The sequence below is a fragment of the Pantherophis guttatus genome, chromosome 2 (assembly GCF_059756535.1).
Source record: "Pantherophis guttatus breed Tessera chromosome 2, ASM5975653v1, whole genome shotgun sequence".
Classification (NCBI taxonomy): domain Eukaryota; kingdom Metazoa; phylum Chordata; class Lepidosauria; order Squamata; family Colubridae; genus Pantherophis; species Pantherophis guttatus.
In genome coordinates, this window is record NC_142064.1 from 130,233,697 (window position 1) to 130,246,810 (window position 13,114).

General features: G+C 38.4%; 1 protein-coding gene across 5 annotated transcripts in view; it reads left to right on the forward strand.

Annotated features, from left to right (window-relative positions):
- The window catches only part of RARG (retinoic acid receptor gamma), a 156,146-nt gene that overhangs the window by 31,958 nt on the left and 111,074 nt on the right, over window positions 1-13,114 (forward strand). The window contains exon 1 of one of the 5 annotated variants that reach the window (XM_087886720.1): window positions 2,329-2,419. The exons of the other annotated variants lie outside the window; for them this stretch is intronic. The gene's annotated coding sequence lies outside the window, so the exon portion shown is untranslated. Of the gene's footprint in view, window positions 1-2,328; window positions 2,420-13,114 lie in introns of those variants that run through there. 5 annotated transcript variants of the gene reach the window in all.

The window sequence follows — 13,114 nt, forward strand, 5'->3', positions numbered from 1 at the left end:
TAATCACCTTTGTAAACCAGATTTTTAAATATCTTTTCTACTGATATGAACTAAGTGAATTGAATTTCTCCAGTAAGAACTTTCACTGACATCCTTAAATCTTTCGAATTCCATGACCCCTACACTTTTTTCTGTTCTCATTCATTTGTTACTCTTTGTATTCTATTTAAATTTATACTTTATTGTTTTTGTTCCTATTTAACCTTAAGTGTAAAGTTGGGTCAATTCTGCATTTTCTTTCACATAGATGATGCAGACTTTGATTTCTAACATCATTAGTCTTCTCTCCCTCCCTCGTGTTTTCAGATACCTTGCCAAATGAAACTATTTGGGAACCTCTAAACTGGACAATGATGGGGTTGTGTTTCATTGGTCCTAACAAAGGCATTGCTGAATGGTGTGTTTTGAAATATTCAATAGGTAGCTCTGACATTTATACAATAGTATTTTGCTCAGCGATCATACCAGGTAGAGAGGTCTTACATTTTTCCAAATATAAATGACTAAGCTACTCAGTATTTAGAAAGTTAAACCTCCCTACAACTAAAGTGTCACTGCGCAAGGAGACAAAGCAGGATTATTGCAGCATGAAAGAAACCAATACTAAAAAAAATTCTCAGGTGTGGAAATACCTTGTGCCTGAATCCAGTTTATTCATTGCAAGATTTCAATCTGTATTGTTCACTATGTGACTCTCTTGTTCCTTTCCATGTTCCTGTTTTGTTGGGGATTGCCTGCATCACCTGCCTGATAGATACCAGAATAATTGAGCTGTCTTTACTGTATAAATGATGGCTTGTTGTTTTTTCGGAATCATTTCCACTTTCTATCTTTCTGAAATGATGCGATCATGCAGCATTTTATTTTATTTAGAGATTAGGACAGGTTAAGCTACACTCTTATCTCACATTGCCTCTATAATAATATTGGGTGTAGGTTAACTAAGCTGGTAGTGAGTTTGCCTGGGGGCATTTAGTGAACTCGGTAGCGATCGATTTATATTTGGAATTGTTGCATATGTACAACAGTATGTGAGGCAGTGCCTCACACTCCAAAAGCAAGGGGGACGGGAGGGAATAAACTGGGAAAAAAATTGCAGTCAGTCTAAAGGCACAGGGTAAATCCAAAAAAAGGTATCAAATGACTTTATTTTTTTTTCCTGAGGGCCAAACTAGCTGTGAGGTGAAGTGTCTAGAGATGTTTGTTTAATTTTTCAGCACAGAAAGAGTGCTTAACCCTTCCATTGTGGGCTGCTTCCACTGCACTCCATTAAACTCTACTCAACCCCACTTCTTTTCTCCTGCAAGAAAAACAAGAGGAGACCTAGTATCTTTTTCTTTGTAGACAGGAAAGTGGCTTTGCTATGTTACTGATAGGAATTATAAAATGAAGAGTTAAACCCTCACATTCTGTGATCCTCTGCTGGCTACTGCTGCTGCAGTCAGTTTTGGAGCCTTTGAAACAAGGGTGAAATCTACTTATGTTCCTTACCGGTTTGGAAGCGCACACACGCACATCACACTCACATCACATGCGCATGCGCAAAACCTGCACATGCGCAAAACCTGCACATGCGCAGAAGGTAAAAAGCCATTACTTCCTGGTTAAAACCAGGAAGTAATGACACCCAGGGGGCGATTGCTACCGGATCGCTGAACTACAGGGAAAAATCGCTACCGGATCAGGCAATCCGGTCCAATCCGGGAGCATTTCACCCCTGCTTTGAAATTAAGGAAATAGCAACAGAAGAGGAAAATCTACACAGTATCTCCATTTAGGCCAGTGGTTCTCAACCTGTGGGTCGGGACCCCTTTGGGGGTTGAACAACCCTTTCACAGGGGTCACCTAAGACCATCCGAAAACACATATTTTCAATGGTTTTAGGAATAATTTTATGGTTGGGGGTCACCACAACATGAGGAACTGTATTAAAGGGTTGCGGCATTAGGAAGGTTGATACCCACTGATTTAGGCCCTCTGGGTGCTTCTCTACTGGAAAAACAACACAAACAATCAAACCAGAAATCTATTTAAATACTAACTTTTTTTTTTTGCATGGATGAATGCTATTAACTCTCATTCCCCTTCTTTTGCAACACTATGTCTGTCAGTCTGTCCATCCATCCATCCATCGATCGATCCATCCATCCATCCAACCAACTGTCTGTCCGTCCGTACATCCCTCCATCCCTCCATTAAACTATTATATTTACATTCAAAAACATTGAGGATGTTTTTGAGGATTATTTTGAGGATGTGTAAAATAGATAGGTCTTGATAAACAAACACCACTTGTTGATGTTTCTTCTTGTGTTTTCTGCTTACCAGGGAAGCATGTACAAGATGTGACAAAGCAGGTATTAGCTCAGACTTGGATGCCTAGATGTTGCTCTCATTCTCAGCATCACGGATAGACAAGGTAGAGCCACCCAAATCTTCTCTCTTCTGACATAATTTTGGTCATAGGCACCATCTAGCATGTTTCATCAATGATGTGGCTGATAATGCAGCCAGAGGCCAGGAGGTTCTTCCCAGTTTCTATTGGCTGATTGAGGCTGCTGTGGTCATGCCTCTTCCCTTAAGCTGTGGGACTCTGTTCTCCATTGTCATTTTGGCTTCAGCTACAGGAGAGACTGAATACCTGGATTCCACAGGGGCATCTTCATGCTTAATACATGATTGGTGCTTTCCGTAATAAATGTCAGGGGCCTTGCAAACACAAGAACATTCTTTTGAAAGAGCACCAAATCTGTATTTAAAAAAAGAACTCTCTTCTATTTATGTATTTATTGTGCATTACTTATACCCAATCAGTAGTGTGTTGCCCCCGGTTCACACCGGTTCTATAGAACCGGTAGTAAAACCGGCGGGAGGCTCCGCCCACCAACCCCGATGTCATAAAAATGTTTCTGTGCATGCTTCGCACGTGCGTGGCTCCGCTGCGAACCGGTAGTAAAGGTAAGTAGAACCCACCCCTGTACCCAATATCCTTTGACACACTAGGTGGGCTTACACCAGTGCTACTACTGTGCTAACAATGTTGATTTCAAGTGGGAAAGAGAGCTGGTTCTGCCAATTTTCCGTTGTTGGTCCTAACCCATTAGATGCATTATAGGTTTTCTGATGCTTCTACTGACAATAGGTTTTTCACAGGACTGTCTCTACACCATTTTGCCTATTCTATATCCTACTTCCAGGTGCTACTAGCCATGAAATCAGAATTGGATTCCTCAGTCACTCACTGCCAGCTGTGCCATTCAATCATGGCACACGTTAAGGATTGATGGATTGATTGCATGCCATCAGGTTGTTGCCAACTTTTAGCAAATCAGCTAGATAGATTTTCTCCATGAGGATCTGTCCCTAATCTGGTCCTTCAGCTTTTCCAACAGCATCCCCATAGTCATTGTAACTGAGTCTATCCATCTTTATTTCATCCTCTTCTTCTCTTTCAACTTCCTCTGCATTGATGCCACCAAAATGGAATAAATTGAGCCTGGTCATTTATGCCTTGAATAAAAACTGATTTGTTCAATGATCCTTTTTGTTTGTTTGTTTGTTTGTTTGTTTGTTTGCTTAGCCATCCAGGATATTTTCAAAATCTCCAATGTCAATGTTCAAAAGCTCTTTCTATCTTACTCCTTCAAAGTCTACAAGTTAAGGATGGACCTCCCTTATTATTGATTGCTCCTTCCCACTTTAACCCACACCCCTCTTCCCTGTCTGTATAGTATTGACTGTTCAGTTTGACTACCCTGTTTCCCCCAAAATAAGACAACCCCTGATAATAAGCCCAATTGGGCTTTTGAGCACATGGCAATAAGGCCAAGCGCTTATTTCAGGGTTCAAAAAAATATAAGACAGGTCTTATTTTCGAGAAAACACGGTAGTTTCTCAACCAACTATTCTAATCCTCCCTACACTTGATTACCTTTGTCCCATTGCATGTTAAGAAAAAGTAGTTAGTGGTTGATTTTCTCACTAATGCTTGATAGACGAGAAAATAAGCTAGGGGAATTTACCAGCCCTTAATTTGTTTTACATTAAAACTGTTAGGCTGTATTAAAATGTTGGCTTGATTACTCAGGCAGAACAAGGATTAACAATGAGTACAATGCAATACATACTTTTCTGCAGGCTTATGGATTGGAGGAAAGCACTTTAATGTGGCCTTCTGGCTGTGTCCTGTGTTGAATGTTGACTTACATCTCAGGGGATGTTTGGAAGGCAAACATGATAATAACTGGAGATCATATTCATGTAGGTCATCACTGTGTGTGGTGCAGGAGGTAACTGAATATTTTCTGGCAACATCTTGTAATGTTCTATTGTAATTCTTGAGATCAAATTGGAAATAAAGGCCTGATTTCTGCTGTCTATGGACTTAGAGCCTTGCTCTCCGATGAATTCATACAAATATAATTAGACATGCTTTCTTAGTGATGCTTTCAAGAAGTGTTGGAGCATGTCTGCAGAAAAAAACAACAAGAACAAAACCTATGTGTGCACATACACATGCAAACTCTTTTTGTTTATTTTACAAGGCATTTTTAAGGTAGAAATGTTGGAGGATTAGTTCAGGTTTTTGAGTTCAGAAGAGTGAATTTTCAGCAGCAACCCAATTGCCTGGAATAAACGTTAAACAAAATATTAAGTTGTGGCTTTTTCATATATACCCATTTTTGAAGCATAAGAGTGTATTTATTAGCCTGGTTCTTTTCTGAGGATATATCCCTGGAAAAGTATGGTACACCAAATTTTAGCAGAAATGAATATTTTATTAAGAAGCACTTGGCTAACTTGGGAACTGGAAACATATATAAGCTAGGGAAATCTGGACCAACTTCCTTCTGAAATATATGAGATATTTTCAATATTTCTCTCTGCCATTTTAAAAACATAAAACAACCATGAATGCTGATAGCCGATGTCAAGAGATCCCCTTATCTTCCATATGTGTGATTTATGGGGATGCAGTTAATACGGCAAGTAGCATTTGAAAAATACAATGTTTTTAAACATTCAAAATGTTAACATGGTTAATTCTACTGGTAAGTATCACTCTCCAATTCCTCTTCAGATTTAGAAAGGCGTGGCCTTGAATTTGTGCAGGACTGACTGCTGATTGTAATTTTTGCCAAGTGTAACATTGATAAGGGTTTTTTTTCCTGGGAAAATTACAATTCCTAGGTAGAAAATTGTCGGAATCTAGGGTGGCTAGAGATTGATCAAGATGTAAATCATTGTGAACTTTGCATATCTGTCTGCATGAAAAACTCTTCTAAGGGCTTATATCTTCTACTTGGTTACTCTGTTGTCAGTATAGGCTGGTAGCCACTCCTGGAGGATATAAATAGAGGACACTGTTCGCTTTGCTATTCTTCTTAGTATTTGTCCCACTTGATTCCAGGGTCTGCATATTTTTGCATTATGTCTCACTTAATTCATAGTTAAGTTTCAATGCATGATGTGACAAGAAGTTTTTATTATTTTTTAGCTGGCATGTTGCAGAGTTGATGCCAGTTAGGGTTGAGAGGGAGTGATTGGCCCAAGGTCGCCTAACTGGCTTCTGGATCTAAGGGAAGATTTGAATCTGGACCTCACAGTTTCTAATCTAGTACTTTAACCAATATACCATGTCTCTTATAGAGGATATATACCCTCTATTAATTTCCCACTCATTGTCAAAGTGACTTCATGATGCACTTTTCTGCTCCATTTCCAAAGTACCCTTTTCTACGTCATGTCATCTTAAGTACTTCTGTCTGTTTTGGATGGTGTGCTTCAATTTGTTGTAGACTAACACTAGCAGTTTTTTTGGTACTTTGCAAACCAGGAATACCCCTTCAAGTACCGTAAGTCAGTATTTATCATTGATTTTAATGCCTTTAAAGAGTTAGTTCTAGGATGAATGCTGCAATAATATAATGGTTATAACACTTGTCTTGTAAACAGAAATTTGCTTTTTTTTTAATTAATATTTTTCTTTACCTTAGCTGCCTATTTTTGATCCAGCACTGATTTTTTTCATCATTTTTTCCTAATCACACAGGTTATTTGAATTATATGTGAGCAGAGCAGGGGTGGGTTCTAAAATTTTTTACTACGGTTCTGTGGGCGTGGCTTATTTTGTGGACGTGGCTTGGGGGTAATGTGAAAGGGTGGGCGTGGCCAACTTTTTTTTTTTTTAACTTTTAAAAGCATTATTTCTACAACCTTAAGAGGTTGCAGAAAAAAATGCTTTTAGAAGCTTCTGACGATCAGGCAAATCTGCTGGGATCGCCAGAGGCTTTTAAAGGGATTTTTTTTCCCCTACAACCTGCAGAAAAAATATTTTCAGAAGCCTCTGAAGATCCCAGCTGAGCCGCCTGATCATCAGAGGATTTTTTTTTAACTTTTAAAAGCATTTTTTTCAGCCGAAGAGGTTGTAAAAAAAATGCTTTTAAAAGTTAAAAAAAAAAGCCTCTGATGAGGTGGGCGGGGTAAGCGAGTGGCGACCGGGCCAGGGACCGGTTCGGGGGTGTGGCCAGCCAATCTTATTACCGGTTCTCCGAACTACTAAATTTTTTTACTATTGGTTCTTGCGAACTGGTGCGAACCAGGAGCAACCCACCACTGGAGCAGAGAAGGAAAAGTACTTCCACCTTTGTGAAATTGAAAAGATGTCGAAATAATGTTCTGCTAGGCTCAATTTAAAAGAAAAAAAAAGCACAGAGAAAACCAGAAAGCTTTGTGAAAGAAATATAATAATTAAGAAATATTTCACTGGAATTCACCCTAGCAACATTGATTTGTGAAGCAAAAATAATAACCATCATGCTATTATAGTATTTGTAATAAACTCTAAAAGAAGTTGTGGGTGCTTCATCACTGGAGGTTTTTAAGAGGAGACTGGACAATCTCTCTGCTTGAGTAGAGGGCTGAACTAGAATACTTCCAAGGTCCCTTCCAGTTCTTTTCTGATTGATTCATTGAAATCAGAAACAAACACAGCAGAAATAAAGGATTTTTAAAAGCTGCTGTTGTTCCTACACTGGTTTACATTTTGATGCCTTAACCTTTTAAATACAAGTTAAATTAAATTTTCTGTAGAGAATTTAGATAATATACACACACAAACATTATACAAATACACGTAGATAATATAATGTGTGCGTGTATAATGTTTGTGTGTATATCCCCCATATGTGTATGTGAGTGTATATGCCCTCATATGTATTAGTATACCTGTGTGTGTGTGTGTGTGTGTGTATTTGTGTGTAATGAATTTTGTGGGAGACCTGCTTATAGAAAGAATAATGATTGGCAACTGCTGTCATTGAACAGAAAGTTGGGAAGGCAAAGCAGTTTGGAAATTGTCCAGTGAGAGGACCTGGTTGCTTGTTGTCCGAACTGAATGTTTTGTACAAGATTGCTTAAATGTCTCAATCTGGACAGGATTTTCTTAAACCTATTTAGAGTTAAGCCAGCATGATCACAGGACAGGAGTAGTTTCAATAGCCAGTTTTCCCCAAAATAAGACCTATCCTGAAAATAAGCCCTAGCATGCTTTTTACGCATGTGGCTAATATTTAATCATTATTTATTAATTCAATTTGTATGCCGCCCCTCTCCGAAGACTCAGGGCAGCTCACAATGCATTTAAAATCATTATAAAAAACATTTAAGAATTAAAAACATTAAAACTCATTCACACCATTCATGGACGGATCTCGCCGGATCGCAAGAGCGAGATCAACGGCCCCAGGCCTGCCGGAAAAGCCAGGTCTTCACCGCTTTTCGGAAGGCCAATAGGGTGGGGATGGTCCGGACCTCAGGAGGTAACTGGTTCCAGAGAGCTGGGGCAGCCACAGAGAAGGCCCTCCCCTGCGGGCCCGCCAGCCGGCATTGTTTAGCTGACGGGGCTCGGAGGAGACCAACTCTGTGGGATCTTACCAGTCATTGGGAGTTATGCGGTAGAAGGCGGTCTCGAAGATACCCTGGCCCTACGGCCCTATAAGCCATACCCTCAAAATAAGCCCTACTTAAGTGCCTGCGCAGCCACCAGACTGCCCATTCTGTCTGGTTGCTTGTGGTGCTGCCAACATGAGGTGAGGTGAGGAGGGAGGGAGCTGCCCCATGTGCCCCGCACTGGCTTACCTCAGGGCCCCCACAGCCAGGCAATCCATTCCTTGGGGCCGCGGCACTGGCGTGTCGCTCGGCCTCCTGTTCCATTGAGGCTGCGAGCAAGCAGAAGTGGGCAGGCAGCCACACGGTGTTCTGCTGGACAGGGCTTCCAGAGCCACCACTGTGAGGCAAGGCAGGTGTCGCGCTGTGGGTGGCCTGGCTATGGGGGCCCTGAGGTAAGTTGGTGCAGGGCACGTGGGGCAGCTCCACCCCTTGCCTCGTATCAGCAGTACTGACACACTGTGCAGCCTCCTGCCCTGCCATGGCATGGGGAAAAAATAAGACATCCCCCCAAAATAAGTCCTAGTGCTTATTTTGGCGCCCAAAACATGGGTAGTAAGGGCTAAATGCTGCTTTAGACAAAATGTGAGGTATGATGTACAAATGGCAATGGAATCTAGTGAGTTACATAGGAGATGAATATTTTGCTTGGCCAAGTTTGATTTGACACAGGAAAATTTTCTCTGTTATAGAAGCACTCAGTGTATATGCAAAGCAACAGAGAGTATAACAACAACAGCAACACCAATAAAAGGAAGAAGGAAGGAAGATAATGATAAATAAGAATACTACAGCCATACTATGTGGGTTAATATACATAGACATTAGACAGAACTGCAAGAATTAGATGTTCAGCAGAGTGATGGCACGAGGGAAAAATTCTAGTTGTCTTGGCATACATTGCTGTATAACCGTCCCGAGGGAAGGCATTGAAACAATTTATGACCAGGATGTGAGGGATCTGCAGATATCTTCTCAGCCTTCCTTTTGACCCACGCAGTATATATGGGTTAGTCTTCTAAGTAACAAACCTGAAGCTTTTTGCTTCTTCTAGATTTGAGAAGAGAATCAAAGTTATTTGACAGAGTTCCAAATTGGGAAACCTTTTGTGTCCATGTACTTACATGTACAAATATAAAACATAGACACTGAAAGATAAACTAACCTGGATTATGTCACCAAACAAGATAATGATATGCAATGTGGGTGGAATCGGCGAAGTGCAGCGAGACAAAAGAACATAAATAATATGGTATTATCCGCTTAGTTAGGCTATGAGAGAATTCTATTGCGGTAGTAACACAAAATTAAAAGGTTACAGATTGCCTAAAAATCTAAAACAAAGTTGCATTTTCAGTTACCTTAATAATCATTTTGAAATCTTCCTTAGTAATTTTGTATGTAGAGGCAGTCCTTGACTTATAATCATAATTGGGACCAGAATTTCCATCGCTAAGCAAGGCAAGTTGTTAAGTGAGTCACACCTGATTTTATGAACTTTTTTTTAATACCAAAGTTAAGTGAATCACATGGTCATTATGCAAATCCAGCTTCCCCTACTGATTCTGCTTATTGGAAGTTGTCTGGGAAAGTGATTGCACGACCCCGGGAAACTGCAACTATCGTAAATACCATCCGTTTGAATTTTGACCATAGGGATGCTGCAATAGTCATAAGTGTGAGGACTGGTCATAAGTAACATTTTTCAGTGCCATTGTAAATTTGAATGGTCACTAAATGAACAGATGTAAATGGAAGATTACATGTATTCACAAAAACAGCACTGGGTTTACTCCATCTTTCACTACTGCAGTCTGTATCTGAAAGTCTTCCATGCCTTTTTCTAGGATATTGTGGTTAGAATTGTGGGTGTTCTGGAAAATTTCAAATAAAAAGTTTTGAGAAGATTTCCTATGTAAATGAGTATGATTTGAATTAGTGTTTTAATCTTGATACCATACGCCACACTGTATTTGAGCAATATTATTGGATATGATAAAAAGTAAATCTAGCCCATTTTATGACATTACGTTCAAAGAAACAAAGGGTATTTTAACTTGAATGTTTGAAGGTGATAAAATAATATGCAATTGTAATATTCTTTAGCTTTTTTAATTTTTTAGACAATCAAAAATGAAAAAGATCATATAACCTTGAAGCTACAAAACCTGCCTGGAGTACAAAATTTGGATTATAGAAATTGTTTCAGTTCATATTCCTCACTGGAATCAAACCTCCTACCTTTAGTCTGAAATACGCATTTTGTTCCACAGATATTGTAATCTGTGACTACTGGGGACTCACAGACTTTAATGTTTAAGTTAAACCCCCCCGCCCCTTTTCTTCTATGTCAAAGATATTAAAAATTATTTTAAAATCCTCTTCGACTCAACTGGAAGTTGTCACCCATTTGATATGGAATGGGAAGGCTTGGATTTCCCGTTTCCATTTCAAATTCATACCTCAAGATTGGTGTCTCTGTGTGTGCTATGTATCTATTTTTTTTAAATTAAATTTATATGCCACCCCACCAGTTTCTATGACCAGTACTAAGAGTTAAAAGTTCTTTGGGATATGTATTACATGGCCTGACTCTATTGGAACAAGTAATCAATAGTTATTCTGGGTACTTTGAGAATATTTCAAGCTGTATCCTGATGTGGAATTGACTGGGTTTCTGAGTTCATCTAACATATTGGACTTTTAAATGACTCAGGTAGGTTATTGAATGAACTTGTATGATTAACTCTGGAAACAACCCAGAGAGATGCTTATTCTTTTCCAATTGCATTGTTCTTTTTTTTCTTGAATTGTTTTAGCAGTTCATTTTCTCTTATTTCTTTCTCAGTATCGCTTACCTACTTTTGCAGAAATTTTGGAAGGGTTTCATTGGCCACTGGAACAGTTTTCTACTCCAAAGGTCCTCTAAGTAGAAAGGACTCTTCTGCTGAAAATGGCAACAGTTGTCATATGTTCACACTAATCTCCAAATAGGTTTTGATTGATCCAGAAGTCTTCTGCCATATATATGGAATGGTGTCTGTGTTCCATTAAATTGTCAACTTGAAAGAATGGGGAAACCATGTCCTTCATTAGGATCCCACCTAATGGTCATATGACTTCCTAAGAATGATCATTTACTCTTAGTTAAAAAAGGAGACAAAAGAAACACAGGTTTGAACATACATGTTGAGAAGTAGTAATATTAATTTATATAGAAATGTAGAATATCCCACCATAGGTGGGGAAAATAGTGATCAAATAATCTATGTGTTCCTTGTATCTACTATTTAGATTTTATTTGAACTTATTAGCTGCCAATCTCGAATGAACTCTAGGTGCCGTGTACTGTATGTTGATGGAGCACTTCAAGGTCTTTGTTGGCTTTCTTTTAAATGATTCTTGACCAAAAGACAATTTAGAATAGTCAGAATAGTCCTTAGCAGGCATCTTCGAATGTTGACATGCCCTCTATAAAGTAAGACATTTCCTCTTTCAGGTGGGTAACTCTATCAGCCTGGGGAAGAGATTAAATCCTACTAAGACCCAAAGTCATTTGGCTTTTGCAGCTAGCAAATTTGAGGACAGCAGTTCATGATGTTCATTTGGGTTTTTAAAGGCTTTGTTCTAAAAAAGAGATGTCCTGAAGGGATGAGTATAATGATCTGGAATTTCAAAACATACTTTGATATGTTAAATGGATTTGAGAAATAGCATAGGGAAAAAGACTTTGAAGGTCCTTCTTTGTCTCCACAAGGACGTGTGGGAGGACTCATGGTCCTGTGGTAAAGTGCTTATTTCCCATAAGGCGGAAAATTCTGGATTGTTTTGCTATCATCCTGATGTTGATGCGGCTCTATGAAAATAATAATATTAACTGGCAAGGTAATTTGGGGGAGAAAATGGCATTATTGATGAGAAAAAACATACTGGGCCAGAGTACAGCCTCACTTGATAAAAGGCAACTTAATAAGGATATGTAGATTATTTTATTCATTGCAATTTTGGGAAAGGATGCATCATATGTACGTGTATGTGGGTGTGAGAGTCTGCCTCTGGTTTTCTGGCTCAAGTACTAAAATGTCTTGGGTGGCCTTGAATGCCATCTGTTGGGATGATGAACATGAAAAAAGTCTTAAAATCTTTTATAGCTTCCCAACAAGTCTTTGAGATAGGTTATGGAAAATGAATAAAATATGGAAACGTTTTATTGTTTGGGAATTGGAACTGAGAAAAAAATGACATAAGATCAACACTTGTAGCTCTCACGTTCTGAGAAATATAGCTCTCAGTTCTTCATTGGAGAGCAAATTATTTCATCCCTGATTTTATTTCTTACTGACAACTTTATCTTCTGACACAAAGAGCAGGAGAGATACTTAGAAATAAATTTGGCAACAGCTTTTGAAGTGAGAGTAGAATTCCCAAGGAGAAACATAAAGTATTTTTTTTATATTTATTTTTCAGCATTTTAAAAATATAATTAGGACTTCGCACAAATGGTATAAGTGGTTGGAGGGAAGGAAAAATGAAGAAGAAAATTAGGGTGGGGGGAGATAGAAATGTTAAAAAAGAAAGAAAGGATATGTTACAGTATAAAAAATAGGAAATAGATATGAATGAGAGAAATGTATATATAGTAATTAAAATGTCGGGGACAAGTAGTAAATCGGAATAATACAAACAGAAAGAAGGGGAAATTGTAGATAACAAAGAAGATCACCATGCAATAGCTGTAAAGAGAGCTTGTTTATAAATGTTGTATGTCTTGTATTGTTATATTGTGTTATAATTTTTTTTAAAAAAATGTAATTATGGATCTATTGATGCCTACAGTATGACTGAGAAGAAAGAAATAATTTCTACTAATTAGTGGGAGGTTTTGGAATATGCTACATAAAAGGAATTTAAAATCTGTTCTTTGGTAACTCTCATAACTAACACATTTTATTTGGTTATTTATTATAAATGGTATTTATTAGCCCACTGTTTAGTCAGAAGTGTTCCTATGTATTTTTATACAATCAAGGAAAATATTCACAGGTGCACAATCTAAAAGATGTGACACAAAAGAAAAAAAAATAAAGAAAAAGAATGAATAAGGAAGCATAAAACAAGTTCAGGTACCAGTTCTTAAACTTCAGTAGTAATTCTTATAGCTTGGAGT